The 16,470-nt window shown below is 35.7% G+C and overlaps 1 protein-coding gene across 2 annotated transcripts in view; it reads right to left on the bottom strand.

Annotated features, from left to right (window-relative positions):
• Positions 1-735: 735 nt before the first annotated feature.
• The window catches only part of cry2 (cryptochrome circadian regulator 2), a 64,821-nt gene continuing 49,086 nt past the window's right edge, over positions 736-16,470 (bottom strand). For both annotated transcript variants that reach the window (XM_028793826.2, XM_028793825.2), the window contains one exon: positions 736-2,009. The gene's annotated coding sequence lies outside the window, so the exon portion shown is untranslated. The remainder of the gene's footprint in view (positions 2,010-16,470) is intronic.

Raw genomic sequence — 16,470 nt, 5'->3', positions numbered from 1 at the left:
ACACTTTGAGCATGATACAAACTCTAGAGACACATCAACTTTGATACAGTGTAATAAATGTCAATCAAACTATTCCAAGGTAAACATTATGATGTGATTTGACATAAACTTGATAAAAGTCTCATTCATATAGTAAGCTACTAAAAAGTAAATATGCAAGATCATAAAGTGAAATTAAAGTCACCTAATATGTTCAATGTCTAAACGAAATTGAATAACATAACTGTTTACTCTCACCATGGGTTACCTTCTTCCGCACAGTCGCCTAGATAAAATGTGTCCTTTCTGTAGCAAAGTAACCCATCATTTTGATGTACTTACTAGTTATCAGATAACAGGTATTCTGCTCACGGGGCTGTATTTGGTAAACAAACCACATATTTACATTAATGTGGTGGTGCATAAGCAGAGTTCCTATCAAGACTTTAATACAAATTTCACAAGGAAAAAAAAAACACAATTCCAAAAAAAGAAGTCCACAATCTGCCATGAGGTGTTTATCATTACAATGTGGTTGGTTTGAAAGTTTGTTGTGTGAAAAGCAACCAAACTAACTGTGGAGACTGAAAAAAAATAGCCGATCGTGTACTGATTCAGTACAAAGCTAATAGTAGGAGTGTGAAAACACCTTTAGAATTCCTAAATAAGCGGAAAAAAGAGAAATATCAATTAAGGAACACAAGTTTTCAATCTGAAATCTTTTTTCATTAGTTAAGGCAGAAAGAAGCACACAGGTTATTGTAACACATTGACATATAATTTATTGCAAGCATTTTAAATTTTAAACTTAAAAAAATAATTTAAATATTTTATTAACTGCTTATTCAAACAGTAAAAAAATAAGTAACCAATGTTTCCTGTTTTCCCTATGGGAAAAAAGTTATTATAATATGAAATCATTTAACAGATTATTTTACAAACACACATTGACAGAACGTTTGTACATTTTCAACAGTCTAAAACCAATCATATTTCAAATTATATTTTAAAAATTGTTTTCTGAGAAAATAGTACTTAAGAAAAATGTTATTAAGTGGTCCAAAAATCAATTATTAACTAGTCCTAAGAATTAATTACCACTTGAAAGCGTTTTGAGTAATGCATATTTTCTTACATTGTTGAACAAACTCAGAGAAATTTGCAATAACTGATTATTTTATGGTATAATGTATTTCTATTGGCATCATGCCATTATGTTGTGCTGCTACTAAACAATTTAAAATCTTGTCATGGTGTTTATTTTAAACTAGAAAAAAAGGAAATAAAACATAAATATCCATCATTTAACAGAATTAAGTAACCCCCAAAACATTTAATCGGGATATTTCCAAAAAGTAGGCATTCAGAAGCTGATTGAATTTGATAAAATCACTGAGAATTTTCTCCAGCAAATGTTTTCAATAACACTTATTGTCTATTAAAATGTGTATTTGATAAAATTTTGACAAAAATTTGTAATATATTCTAGATTTATATGAGATATGTGTATTAAAATGACATCAGAATATGTAAAGCTGTATTGCAGAGAATGCCATTAAATTAATAATTTTGATAATTGCAGTTTTAAACATTAAAAGGTAAATGTTAAATGTGTCATTAGTGCTTTAGAATGACGCAGAATATGAATCTAGGCAAGTACTAAATATATTTTGCACACCTTCTCACCACTCAGAAAGAATAATCAGCTGTACAATCCACATAAGTTATTCAGGCTCATTTTTCCTGCAGCATACAGCATGTTCTAAACTATACCACCACAGTAACTTTGACTCCACTTAAATGTTTCTTTTTTGTTCATAGGACGTTTTAGGCTAATTTTGAAACCAACAGCGCTAGGTATATTACTCAAAAATATTTGTTTCTCTTGCTGTACAAGTATATAGAAATTGTGTACATCACACATATGACAGAAAGATCCAAAATGCTTAAGATTGTTTTTCCTTTAAGAGCGAGGAAAGCTGCAGGATGACATGCTGCCCAACTGCAGGTAGACATTCATAGAAGGATTTCTGAAAATTAGAAAAAAGAGAAATGAGATTAGACCTGTATGCCTTCAATATGTTAATCATACGAGGTAATATACAGTACATAAATGCTTTTCGAATAAACTCAGCTGTTTACTGCAAAGGCTAGGCCAATCACTTTTTCGCATGCCATATCTGGAGGTGATATTGATAATTAGTACATTTTTTCCTTAAACATTTTTGAAATCTGACAATTAGCTTAGTTATGTGAAAAAGTCAAATAATTGTAACACTATTAATGGTATTTCTTTATAGTTTTAAATGGAAAATGTGGAGTTCAATAGTAATGAATGTCAGAGAAGTGAATTTTGCCTTTATAGTAAACTTACACATCTTAGTCTATTAAAATAAATTCCAAATTCAAACTGGCCCTGTGCTTGTTTCAGTGTGTGCACGAGTGGGCCTGCCGATTGACTGCTGCCTTGTCCATGGCCTGTTTGATGCCTTGTATTCAGTGCTGACTGATAGGCTCCAGCTTCTTGTCACCCTAAAATGGATTAAGTCGATTTGAGAATGTTATGAAAAATGTATTAATATGAACATGAGCTAAAAATAGACTCTTATTATATATTATTTGTCTTATCATGAGGAAAATGAGGTGGCTCATGGTATCTATCATAGTCCTGAGTCCTGAGTTTGAATCTTGGCATTTGAAATACATGTGGAGTGTTGAAATTCTCCAAATATATGGATTAGTTTTTATCCTGGTATTCTGTTTTTCCTAACCCATCTCAAATATATGTCAGTTTCACTAATCTATGGACTCTAAAATTGCCCTATATGAGTGAATGTGCCCTGTGATTGTCTGGCACTCTACACACAGTTGGTTTCTGCTTTGTGCCACTCTAGAATAAGCAAATTTGATCATGGATGAGCACATTCATTTAAGGATTGTTAAGAGATCCTAGACAAATATTTCAAAAACTACAAATACACATTGTTTTACTATTTCATTATTTTTCTCAATAATTACAGACGAAATACCCAGAACTGACTCACATATATTGAAAAAACGTAACTAAGTCTGTTAATGATTTGCAGTTATTATGTCATCTGATGTGCTCATCTAAACTCATGCCTTAACAAACCTATCTGAAAAAAACACAGCTGTGTTGACCATAAACTATTTTCACGTATTACCATTTTGCTCAACATTTGTACCGTTGTTCCCCAAAGTCTTCTTGAATATAGTCACAAAAATTTAAAACACTACAAATAAGTGCTTTCAGAGTTTTCACATTCACACAAAAAATTGTTCCTCTTTGGCTAATGCGATAGTAACTGTTTGTAAAAGCTGGTCTTAAAACTTTCCATTAAAAAATTCCTTATGTTTATCCTGAAACGAAGAGTTTAAGGAAATAAATATAAACAAAGTTTATGTAAAAAAAGCACATTATCTTTTCCTGTATTTAAAAAAAATCGTTAAAAGATTGTTCCTGAAACTAAAGCTGTTCTGTGTAAGATTACAATCTGATCCATCTACCAACAGCACTTCATCAAATGGTAATTCAGGTATAAGAACACATTAGTAGGGGAGTCCTTTGATGGACAAGCTCCCCACCCAGTGTTAGTTGTGCTCAGTGCTTTTAGGGAAAGGCCAGGCCCCACATAACTCCATATTGGTATAAGCTAGCTTAGAAAATGAATAATTGTTCCTTCTATTCTTTGCCTGACATGGGTGTAAAGAGATCAATAAGGATGAACAGGCACAGTAGCTCTTTTCTCCATTTCATGCTGAATTTATTTTGTTGTGTTCTTGTTTATCTGGTGAATGTGAATACAACATAGATTTTAAAAAAACAAATCAGTCTGTGGCACACCTCAATTTGCATCTGGACAAGTATACATCTGTTGAACATTAGTTGGTGCATCAATGTCCATGTTTGTATTATAACTAGAAACTTGCTTGTGATGTTGATATTGCACTGCATTTTTTTGCATGTTTTTCTCAGGATTGATTATAGCAGCTTACCAACCTGACAGAACATTAAAACAATTTTGACCAAAAACAGCCCATTCAGCCCGACAAGCTCACCAATGCTATTCACCCAGATTCCCTAAAATAGCATTGAGATTTAAAGGCCTGAAATGTTTAAACTCTCTTATTTCAGACCTCTATGGTTCTCTGTGTGATTGAAAACATTCTGAAAATTGGTTTGAAATTTTCCTTTAAGTGTCCATCTGTGTCCCCATGTTTCTGTTGCAGAATTTACTTCAAAGAAGCAGTAGATGTCCACTAAACTAAATCCCTTTACAGTTTCAAACACTTCAATCATATAATCTCTTCATCTACACTTGCTTAAACTGAAAAGGGTCAAGGGTCAACTTCTTCAGTTCGTGGGTAGGCCGATGGAACTCCTTAGGTGACTAACTGGAAGTGAACATAGTTTCCAACTTTAGGGTTAAGTGGGGCCATGTAGTCAATTTAGAGGAGCAGGCTACACAAAAAACTGCAATGCAAGCCTTGCACTGTAACATCAAATTCGGCTAAAGGGTTTGATGGTATCAGATGTCTGCCAGAGGGCACTTTGATATGATGGCCCCAAAACGTTTAAAGCCAGGATCTCACTGAAGTCAGATTCAGAAAGAAAACAGATAAACTGGCAAAAACAATGTACATCATGAAAAAATAAGATAGGAAACAATATAAGGAAAATAAATGGCAGAAAAATAAGAGAAGTGACATCTGTGGTATTTGCCATGTCATTTTCTAATCTGTTAAATCCAGACCAGGAATGCAAGGGGTGCTAGAGCCTATACCAGCTAGGATAGGGCACAAAGTAGATAAAAAAACAAACACAAACTCGGGCCAATTTAGTGTCACCAGTTCACATAACCTGCATGTCTTTGGACAACTCCCATACGTATATGACACAGACATGGGGAGAACATGCAATCACCATGCAGGGAAGATCCAGGATTTGAAACCTGATCTCTTTAGTGCAAAGCAGTAGTGCTGCTACTATGCCACCATTTCATCAAAAAGGTGGATGAAGACAAATACCTCTAGAATGAAAACCCAGTACAGCAGCAATGTGTTGTGTTTTTTTGTAATTTTCCATAGTTATCACTCCCTTCTTTATTACAACTTTATTAAAAATGCTATTTTAATTTTGAGCTCTCAAGACATTCTTTTTTGAGTTGCAGGATACCTGAGTAACGCACCCCATTAGAGAAAGTACAGCACAGTCCTTTTTCACAGCCTAATACTCAGCTATGCCAAAGCATGAACCTTTTATTTAAGTCTTTTTTGCTTTCTTATACTACCATAAATCACTTAGAGAGGAAAATCATAGTGTAGTACTAATAGTGTTCAGTAAGACACATAATGTAATAATTTCAGTTTCACTGTATAATTTCTACTATTCTTGTAGTTAGTTCAATAGTTGGGAAGGATTGATTATTTAATGTTTCTGAAGATAACTTGAATTCTCAACATTTTGCTTTATTATCATTAATTCTACAGGACAAAATCATAATTGCTTCTAATTAAAAGAGCAGTTGTAAACAATCCAAAAACCATGCCAATCAGGAGTTACAGATCATGTTCAAAACAGAAATGCAAAATGTATTTAAGGTACATGTTTTTCACAAGAGAAGAGATGTCACACAAATGATATTTTTGTAACAAGCCAACACCAAATTTCCAAGAACATAACATTACTAGCATTTATTCATTACTAGCAAAATACCCGCGCTTCGCAGCGGAGAAGTAGTGTGTTAAACAGGTTATGAAAAAGTAAAGGAAACATTTTTAAAATAACGTAACATGATTGTCAATGTAATTGTGTTGTCATTGTTATGAGTGTTGCTGTCATATATATATATATATATATATATATATATATATATATATATATATATATTTACATACACATGTATACATATACACACATATATACATATACATACATATATACATACACATACATACACATATATACATATATATGTATACATGTATGTGTATATGTATATATATATATATATATACTAGCAAAATACCCGCGCTTCGCAGCGGAGAAGTAGTGTGTTAAAGAGGTTATGAAAAAGTAAAGGAAACATTTTAAAAATAACGTAACATGATTGTCAATGTAATTGTGTTGTCATTGTTATGAGTGTTGCTGTCATATATATATACATATACACACACATATACACACATATACAGATATATTATATATACATATACACATATATTTTTTATATATATATATATACACATACATACATACATACATACATATACACACATAGATGCACTTACAATAACATAGAAATCAATATAATAATAATAATAATAATAATAAATTTTATTTATATAAACAACATTAACATCATTATCATATGAGAATATGAATAAATATATAAGAAGCACATTTCATATAAATATAAATAATTAAACAGTAAAATCTTCTTGTATAATTTGCTACCGTGGCTTTTCGTTGGTCTGTCCAGGATTTTAAATCACCTGTAGCTTGCAAACTGTTTCACCTATTGACTTGAAATCTGGTAAACATATAATACGTCACGTCTGCTATCCGCTTTATGGGTGATGATTGTATTACTCTTTTTATGTTTATTTTATTTTAGAATCAACTCCTATCTGCACACACCAGGGCGGCCGTGGGCAGATGCGTATGGTGTATTCACTGCATGTTATCGTGCATTGCGCTGTCACTGGTATTTTGATAAAAGAATTTGAACAATATATAAGAAGCGTATAAATTATTAAACAGTAAAACATTAACATTTAAGAAGTAAAGTTACATTGAGTACTACTGCAGTGCCTTCGGGTATACCTCATTTTTTCTTTGCCCATTACATGCTTAAATGTATACATTTTTTGGTGTACCTACCCGAGAACACGCGACATATAACCGACCGTGGGAGAAGCATGGATTTTAAAGAAGCGTTGAGTTCATCTGCTGGTCTCCCTCGTGGAATAACTGGTAATGTTTCACTAAAATCTACAGCGAGTAAAACGACATTACCTCCTTTTTTTTTTGTACGATCTCTGAGATGTTGCTTTTTTCGGTTCAAGGCTTCATAAGCTCTTTTATGTTCCATGGTGTACTTAATAAGTACTAATTATCCCAAACCATCATCTTTAAATGTTGCAAGACTTTCGCCTTGTATGTAGATCGGGGTAATTACATTCATTGCATTCCTAGTCTGAATCACAATCTGATTGTATGGGTGGTTACCTGGCACTGTAGGGTTGCCACCCGTCCTTTAAAATACGGAATCGTGCCGCGTTTGAGAATGAAATTGCGCGTCCCGTTTTGAATCAATACTGGACGGGATTTATCCCGTATTTTTTTAATCATTTTTTTTTTAAAGCAGCGTCTCATGCAAATCATCCCACACGCATTTTATGAAGATGCCTCCTTTCCTACTTTTGATTGGGTAATACTTGATGTCATCGTTAGTTTGATTGGTGTTTTTAACTGTCCAGTGAGGAGGGCGTGTCTTTTAAGTACAGTCTGCAAAGTGTTGGCACTGAGATGTGGCGTCAGCGCCATACTTGAAGCCCCTAACGTTGCGGTCAGCAAGTCGGCTAACATCCGCCATGTGCCGTCTTTCAGTTGCGAGAAGCAGATCATAGAATGGTTGAAACTGTTGCCCCTAACGTTGCGCCACGGCGTGTGCTTCGTTTATACCTCGTGTCTTCTCATTAAACTTTTATCTCGCGAATATGTTATTGCAATCCGCAGCGGGAGCGTTTCTATAAACTTTATTTAAACTTACGTTTTACACCGTGGTTTGTTTCCCTTATGAACATGCTTGTATGCTTAACTCGCTCCGTTCTCAATTGTTTAATTAATTTTTTGCTCTTCGCTGTTTGCGGCTGTTCCTCCATTTCCCCCTACTTCATTCTTTTATCTCGCGAATATGTTATTGCAATCCTTAACGGGAGCGTTTCAATAAACTGATTGAAAATAGTTTTGCATTTACCTTTTTAGTAAAAGGCGAGCTTTTAAGCCTGAGAAATCACCCCGTAAATGCACACGTTTAATTGGACATGTGTTAATATGTATGGTTACACAGTATTAAAAGACAGTGAACAACGTCAGTTACCTTTGTTCCCGCGTTTGATAAAAGGTGAGCTTTTAAGCCTGAGAAATCACCCCGTAAATGCACACGTTTAATTGCACGTGTTAATATGTATGCTTACACAGTATTAAAAGACAGTCAAAAATTAACGTCATTTACCTTCGTTCCCACGTTTGACTTGTGCTGTAAATCTCTTCCTTGTTTTTAGTTCACGTGATTACGTAGGAGGCGTGATGACGCGATACATGACTCCGCCTCCTCCATTACAGTGTATGGACAAAAAATATGTTCCAGTTATGACCATTACGCTTTGAATTTCGAAATGAAACCTGCCTAACTTTTGTAAGTAAGCTGTAAGGAATGAGCCTGCCAAATTTCAGCCTTCCACCTACACGGGAAGTTGGAGAATTAGTGATGAGTGAGTCAGTCAGTCAGTGAGTCAGTCAGTCAGTCAGTCAGTGAGGGCTTTGCCTTTTATTATTATAGATTGGCAGTATAAATTAAGTGTTGGTGCTGGAGGCATGGCAGGATAGAGAATTTCAGTGTGCAATTACAGGAATAGTGCTTATTAATATTTAAAAAAAATAAAAAGCCAAAATATACACACACAGGTTTTCATCATTGCCACTTTTATCCTATTATGGAGTTACTGTAGTTCAGAAATAGATTAATGTGTGCTTTGATGGCTTGCAATGATGTGACCGATCACATGTGAGTTTTGATTGTTTAGCTCATAGTGTCACAAATTTGTCATAGAAGATGAAATGATGGAGTTTGCATCCACCACTTTCTTGGTCATTTTCTCCTATAACGTCACTTTATTTCAAAATGGCCGAGCACCAGCTGCAACATGTTGCAGAAGAACTGGAACCCCTGGAGACACAGATCCAACAGCTGCTTGTCATATGAAAGCATCTGAGGGGTCGGATATCTTACCTCTAAGAGGTTTCAATGGTATCTGGCATCAATTTGGCTACTTCTACGCCGCACCATACTGCACATACCCGTCAGCTTTACCCTGGATCCAATGACGGAATCTGGGAATGTCAAAAACACAAGCAGGGGTCCAAGTCCAGGTCTCCTCTACTTTCTCCAGCTCATCACCATTCAATTGCTTTCACCCTCCATATTCTCCTACTATACCTGCAGACAGTGGTGATGTGGCTGTTATGAGAGATAACTGCAGAACTTCCATGCCTTGTTTTCCTGGCACACAGGTTAAATATATTGAAAGAAGAGCCCCAACAGTCCTTGAGAAGCACAAGGGTAGGACAATTGGGACAACCTTAATTCATGCAGGCATCAACAACATAAAATCATTGTGTCAGGTCCACTTTCCATTCTGCTTTAATTGGAAGAAACCTAAAGTCAACTCCTATCTCTAAACACCTGGATGAGAGCCTCCTCCAAGAGGCAAAACATTGGTTTTGTTGGAAACTTTGATCTTTTCTGGGTGAGGCTGCTTTTTTACATACATGATAGAATGGTGCTTGAGTCCTCTCTGACAGTATCTCAAAGGTTAATTATCGTTCTCGCTATGTAGAAATGAATTCATGCTTTGGTTTAAATCAACTAGATTACTATAATGAACTCCTAACAAAAGCACATCTGACCAGTTTTATTATCATTACATTGGCTACCCGTGTCCTTTAGAACAGATTTTAAAATACTACTGTTGGTATATAAAGCTTTAAGTAATCTTGCTCCTTCCTATATTTTGGAGCGCCTGTGACCCTACATTCCAAGTCATAACCTTAGATCTTCTGATAGTGGTGATGCTAAGCATACAAGAAGTGGTGATGCTGCCTTTTGCTCTTATTTGCTGCAAATATCTGGAATACTTTAACAATAGAGATCCGCCTGGCTAATAATGAGGAACATTTTTAAGAAACTGCGGTGGGCTGGCGCCCTAGTTTCCTGCCTTGCGCCCTGTATTGGCTGGGATTGGCTCCAGCAGACCCCCGTGACCCTGTAGTTAGGATATAGCGGGTTGGATAATGGATGGATGGATGGATTTTTAAGAAATAAAAATCCACTTTTTTAATTTGGCTTTTTCATAGCTACATTTTAGATACACTCCATATAGACTACACATGAACAGAATAATCATATTCTTCAGGGATTTGCAATCTTTACTAATCTCTACTTTTTCCTGCTTTTTTTCTGTTTTTTTCTGTGTTCGTGGTCAAACCTCACCTGTCATGATTTAGGTTGTAAACTGATGTTTTGTAGCCCGTTTCTTTAAGAAAATTAATTTGCGTACCATTGTCAGGGTCACATCCCTCATCTCTAGGTGTGAGGTTCTCTGGGGCTGTGACCTTGACTTGATCAACAACCGACATAAACGGTCACCCTTTCGCTAGGCACCTTGTTCGATTTGCAGATAAAAATCTTTACTTTCACTTTGATTTCTTTTCTTGTATTACCTGGTTACGACTTATTGCCTATTATTTGACTTTGATTTTGCCTCTTGTTTGTGTTATGGTCACTACAATTTATTTTTATTTTCTTTTGTTTAGGCCTTTTGTTGCTTCTCCTGGTTTACTCACAAATTCAGCTCTCCTGTTTTCCTGTTGAGTCAGGATGCACCTAACATACCCCAGCAAAAGCGCACAATACTCTTTCTATACTACAGTACATAGAAGCAGCATGAGCTGTTGTCTGGTCATTTTGTCTGTTAATCAAGCTTTAAGCTGTTTGGTTATTTCACTTGCTCTGAGCATGCAGGTGGCACTGGTGTCCTACACAGTTCCAATAAAAGAAGGCCGGTTTTGCATTCATTCTCTGATTGTACTAAGCATGTCCACAAATGGCCATCCATCCATTTTCTAACAGTTTTATACAGTTTAAGGCCATGGGGAAGCAAGAGAAAATGTCAGAGATATATTTAGAATGTACACATGGTAAGATAAATCAGGTAATCCATGATAATATAATTTTTTATAAACCCCACTTGTTGTAATAGTAGGGGAATCCCCATGTCTATCACACATTAAAACTCAAAATCTGCATTGTATTTTGATATTTATGAATGTCAACACTAGTTTACTTAAATGATATTTCAGTAACTACTTAATGGATTTATCAGTATTTAAATATATTGTTACTGTTAGTATTTAGATTCTGCTAAAAAATGAACAATATTGTTCTCTATATAGAGATACTTTTTAATAAAAAGCGGTTGAATGGAATTTTTATTTTTGCTGTAGTATCAAACTGGTATTGAGTATCATGAATTTTTACTGGTATTGTTATCAAACACAAAAATGATTGAGGATTGAAAGACACAGACAGAAGTATGAGCCTGAGGCATTCTTTATTTAGAGAATAGAGTAAATACAAAAGAAAACACAGATTAGCACTGGAAAGGCCTGCTTGGATAGCTGTGGGATGTAAATGAGTGGGCAACTAACTAGGGTGCCTGGTATTTTCAGTCTTTTTACCTCTCAAGTGGTGTTTCCTTCAAGCTAAATTCTGGGGATGTGCCATCAGTATCCTGAGATACACCTACGTAGCAAATCATTCCTGATAACTATCGCTTATGTTCCAAGTGCACAGCATGGATGGGTGAAAGGATGGTGCTTTAGTTTAACGGTTGCAGAGTAAGAGAAATTTATGTTTGCAAGAGGCTTCTAGAAGGGATTATCTCATTTCAATGTAGACATAATTAGTCCACTCCTGAACTGCAAAGATAAGCAGTCTTGGGCAGTACAGGTTCTGTGTGTATATATGTTCACTGTTTAGCAGTAAAATGTTTTCCAATCATTCAGAAAAGGTCAAACAACTGCATTCTTACAATAGGGCTGTTTACCTGGGTTTGGCTTTAAATGGCTGCTCTCTTTTTAATAAATACTGTACTTTTTAAAAAAGGCACCAACCAGCCCTAACACAAAATACAAAAAAGGTATAATGGTTCACTATACACGCACAAAGCATTTAGACCCACACTCTGCCAATGCAACTAACTTATCCTTTTATCTGATTCACAACATGTTTTATGTGTGCCAGTACAAAAAAAAAAAAACGGAATTTTTTTGTAAAAAGCTTAAGCATTTGCTACATATCTGTTATTTATTTATCTATTTTTCAGAATTACCATTCAAAAATGCACCTGGAATAGAAGAAGAAACAAAAGTTGCATTCTGACTTTCAAAGTAATACACATGGATTTTCATTATTTGTTCATTTTTTTATGTTTTCTGTTTATACTCATTTGCTTTTTTGAGGAGGAGGAGGTTGGGAGCATGCACTGATAAAGCACGTTGCTGCACCCACCACACGATGAACCATCTCAGGATCCCGTATTTGGACCCAAATGCAACTGTACAATGGGTGACACCTTAGCACCACACTAATTTGAATGGGATGGAACAGTGTGAGGGGTTTTTTTTTTTTTTTTTTAAACAGTGGCTGGAGTGCCAATCCTGCTATCAACCCCCAAGTTTTCTCTGCTGAATGCAGGTTAACGCCATACCCAGGACAGAGAAACTGTGGGTTAAGGGCCTTGCTCAAGGGCCCGACAGAGTGGAATCACTTCTGGCATTTATGGGATTCGAACCAGCAACCTTCTGATTGTCATTGCAGATCCCTAGCCTCAGGACACCACTCCACCATAACAAAGCCTACACTGAAATTCTAACAGAGAATGTGCCTGTGATAAGTGGTCCATGGCTTTGGGCAGATTTTAAATAAATAATCGTGCTCCATGCGATGCAGGCTACGATCGGGCACAGGTGTGCACAAACGTGCTTCGCTCTGGGGATGGTTGGGGTGCCTGGCTGGTCACATCTGTGCCCAATTAGGGAAGCCAAAATAGGAGGAGCCTGCATGGCAGAGAAGAGAATGAACAGAAAGAGAGAAAAGAAACAGAGGTTAAAGACCAGGGAAAGGAAAGGTAGGAATGGTAGAGAGCCAGTGCGGGGGAATGGAGGCAGGTAGCTAGTAGGAGAGCCCCTTATTGGAACGTAGGGCCAACGCTCAGGGGACTGAAGAGGATCACTCCAGCCGAGTGTGTTTTGGGAGCTGGAGTGACCGGCTGTGTAAGGGACACTTCTATTGAGTTGGTTTTAACCTCCACACTGGCACTGTTTGTAGAAGTTTATTAATTGAAGCACTGCAGTATTTACTTGAACACTGTTTGGATCTGCTGATGGTTTTTAATAAAAGCACTAATCACTCATGCACTCACACCTTGATGCATGTGTGTGTCTTCATTTGCCTGGTTCATCTTGGTTATGACTATCGACAGTTACGGGTTCAAGAGGCTCCCAAAATGAACAGGGAGCATGGAACGAACCTGCACCATTACACTGCCTTGGCAAGTTATTGAGTTGTGTGAAAGTTTACCAATGCTGGTAAGCTACTTCCAAATGAGGACTTTGTGATAAAGCTTATTATCATACATGAACATGTGTATGACTTCAATAACAAAAGAGATTACAATTTGTACATTTTCTTAACACTAGTCACATTGCATGTGTATCTAACCAGCTAATACCAAATGTACTAGTGTTAAATATAGTATATTTGCATGAGACAATGTTATAATTAAATATCTAAAAATTCGCTTATGTTATATATACTATAATTACTTCCTTAATGTTAAATTGTGACATCATCTCAAACAAATACAGCGGTACATTAGACATTAAGCTATTTTTAGATATTAGCTGGGCGGCACAGTGGGTAGCGCTGCTGCCTTGCAGTTGGGTGACCTGGGTTCACTTCCCAGGTCCTCCCTGCGTTGAGTTTGCATGTTCTCCCCGTGTCTGCGTGGGTTTCCTCCGGGCGCTCCAGTTTCCTCCCACAGTCCAAAGACATGCAGGTTAGGTGGATTGGCGATTCTAAATTGGCCCTAGTGTGTGCTTGGTGTGTTTGTGTGTGTCCTGCGGTGGGTTGGCACCCTGCCCGGGATTGGTTCCTGCCTTGTGCCTTGTGTTGGCTGGGATTGGCTCCAGCAGACCCCCCGTGACCCTGTGTTTGGATTCAGTGGGTTGGAAAATGGATGGATGGATAGATGTTAGCTTGTTAAGCACACACACAATGTGAGATTTCCAATAGGGTACATATTTATAAATACTAAACTATATTTTGTTATTGAACTCTTATGCTCATTAATTTATAATAAAAGGCTTTATTAGTGAAATACATACATACCTACAGTATTTATTTATTTTTAAGATATCTGCCCAAACATACACCCAAAGTAAATTAATGTTTTACTCCTGTGGACCCATTGAATGGCACATTTTCAGGACAGCGCTGCCACATCACACTCTAACCACAGGCCTCAGAATGAACTCCTGTTGCTGTTCAAGCCTGCCACAGAATCATTAGTATAACTAGAAAATGTGACCATATAACTCCTGTCTTTAAGTCCTTGCACTTGACTTAAGCATAGGGCAGATTTCAAAATCCTTTATTATATATATATATATATATAGTTTTAAATGGCCTAGGCCCTACTCACCTAACTGAATCTATCATTATATACAAACCAGTGTACATATTAAGATCAAGATGCTAGCCTACTTAACTTTTCAAGGATTAATAAAACAACAGTGAAAAGCCAAGCTATTATCTGCAGGATCCTGAAGCCATGGAAAGAAGCTCGATACACCTTCAGTCTCAGCTTTCATATCCAGGCCAAAGAATCACTACTTTATTCCAGCATAAGTTGATTAGAGCTGATGATTAGCTGCTCTTATTGCATCTCAGTTTGTCACTTACAGAAAAAGAACAAGAAGGAGGCCGAAGACACCATGTTGCAACTGGCAGAAACAAGATACCATGTGTAGATAATCAGCTGAACATAAAAACTGCAGCAGAGGATACTGCTATAAAAGAGACTGACTTGAAATCAGTGGCAGATGAGTTGAGAAAAAAATGTATGCCTGTGGGCACTTCTAGGCAGAAAGAGGCTGCCAGCATACAGTATAAATCTAGACTGTTTGAGGAAGTCATATATCAAGGAGGCACATTCACAACCACACACATAATCCTTAAATTGAAGCTATCAACACTTGCTGCCTGGAGGCCAAGAGGTAGTGGGGAAAAAATATTTTAAGAAACTATCAACTTGTTTCTGAAATAAGGAGGCCATTTTAGACTTCTCATCCTTCAACCCAACACATATAAGAAAAAGTAAGGTGAAATTCACATAAGGTATTTGTCTTGTTTGAAAGTTATATGTTAAAGTGGCAGCCTGACACTCTAATTAAAACATACTTTGTAAATTATTACAGTTAGAAGCAACTGTATTAGAGCTGCAAACAACTAATCAACATTATCAATAATAATCATTTATTAAAAATGTTGGCAATGATAACTGTCATCGATTAGTTAATTATGTCATTAGGCCGAGTACGTTGTGCTGCGCAATTGCATCACTATTTTCTTCAGTTATGAACACATTTGAAAAAATCTGGAGTGTTCTCCACTTGACTTTCTTGTATATGTTAAGATTATATAATAACTGTATGAATATGTCAGCTTGTGAAACAAAACATGTACCTATTCTAATTTCAAGTTTATTTAATAGTTCTTTTACCTGATTAGATACATTTCCATTTAGTGTTATTTTGTGTTTGCACCATGTAATTTCTTTGCATTGTTGACAAGTTAAATAACAGTTAAAAATAATAACGTGCAACGTAGTTAATAAACTGTTACTAAATAAGATGAATAATTAGATATTCCCACAATTATATATTATTCTAGGCCTGTCTTTAACTCTTACATTCTGTTTATAAGAAAAATGACAGCGTAAAGGTGTATGCAACTGATTAATTTTCTTCTGCCTCTGCAATGCTGTTTGCTTTTTAACTCTGATTTTCAAATAAAAAATGAAATGTAGATAATAAAAAAAGTTCAGGCAATCCGAAAAAAAACAAAAATGAGAAGAAATGTCAATTAATTCACAAACAGTATATAACTGATGAAAGATCAAAACATATATGAATACAATTCATGGAATTAAATGTAAGGACAAAAAAGTAAGATTTTGCGTAGGGCAAATCAGAAAGGTACGGTATGTAAATTTCAAAATTTTAAATAATATCTATATTTTAATTAAAAATGATCTCTTACCGGAAAAAATATAAAACAATGATTTCATTAATCTTAATTTATTAAAATTACCAATTAAACAAATTTCCTTCATTGACAAAGTAATGTGTAACAATGAAAAACAAACTTATCAACTGTTAAGTGTTCATATATAGCAAATCATGCAAGATAAGTTTTGAACACAAATACATACTAAGTTGCATAATTTCACCAATGAATTAATAACCTTTTGTGTATAATAACTATTAAAGTTATTTTGTTAAGGGCACTGATGAGTGCCAATCTGCCAGTCTTTTGTAAAACACCACACGTAAAGCATAAA

Source organism: Erpetoichthys calabaricus, chromosome 2, assembly GCF_900747795.2.
Source record: "Erpetoichthys calabaricus chromosome 2, fErpCal1.3, whole genome shotgun sequence".
Lineage (NCBI taxonomy): Eukaryota > Metazoa > Chordata > Cladistia > Polypteriformes > Polypteridae > Erpetoichthys > Erpetoichthys calabaricus.
This window is presented reverse-complemented; position numbering and strand designations above follow the sequence as displayed.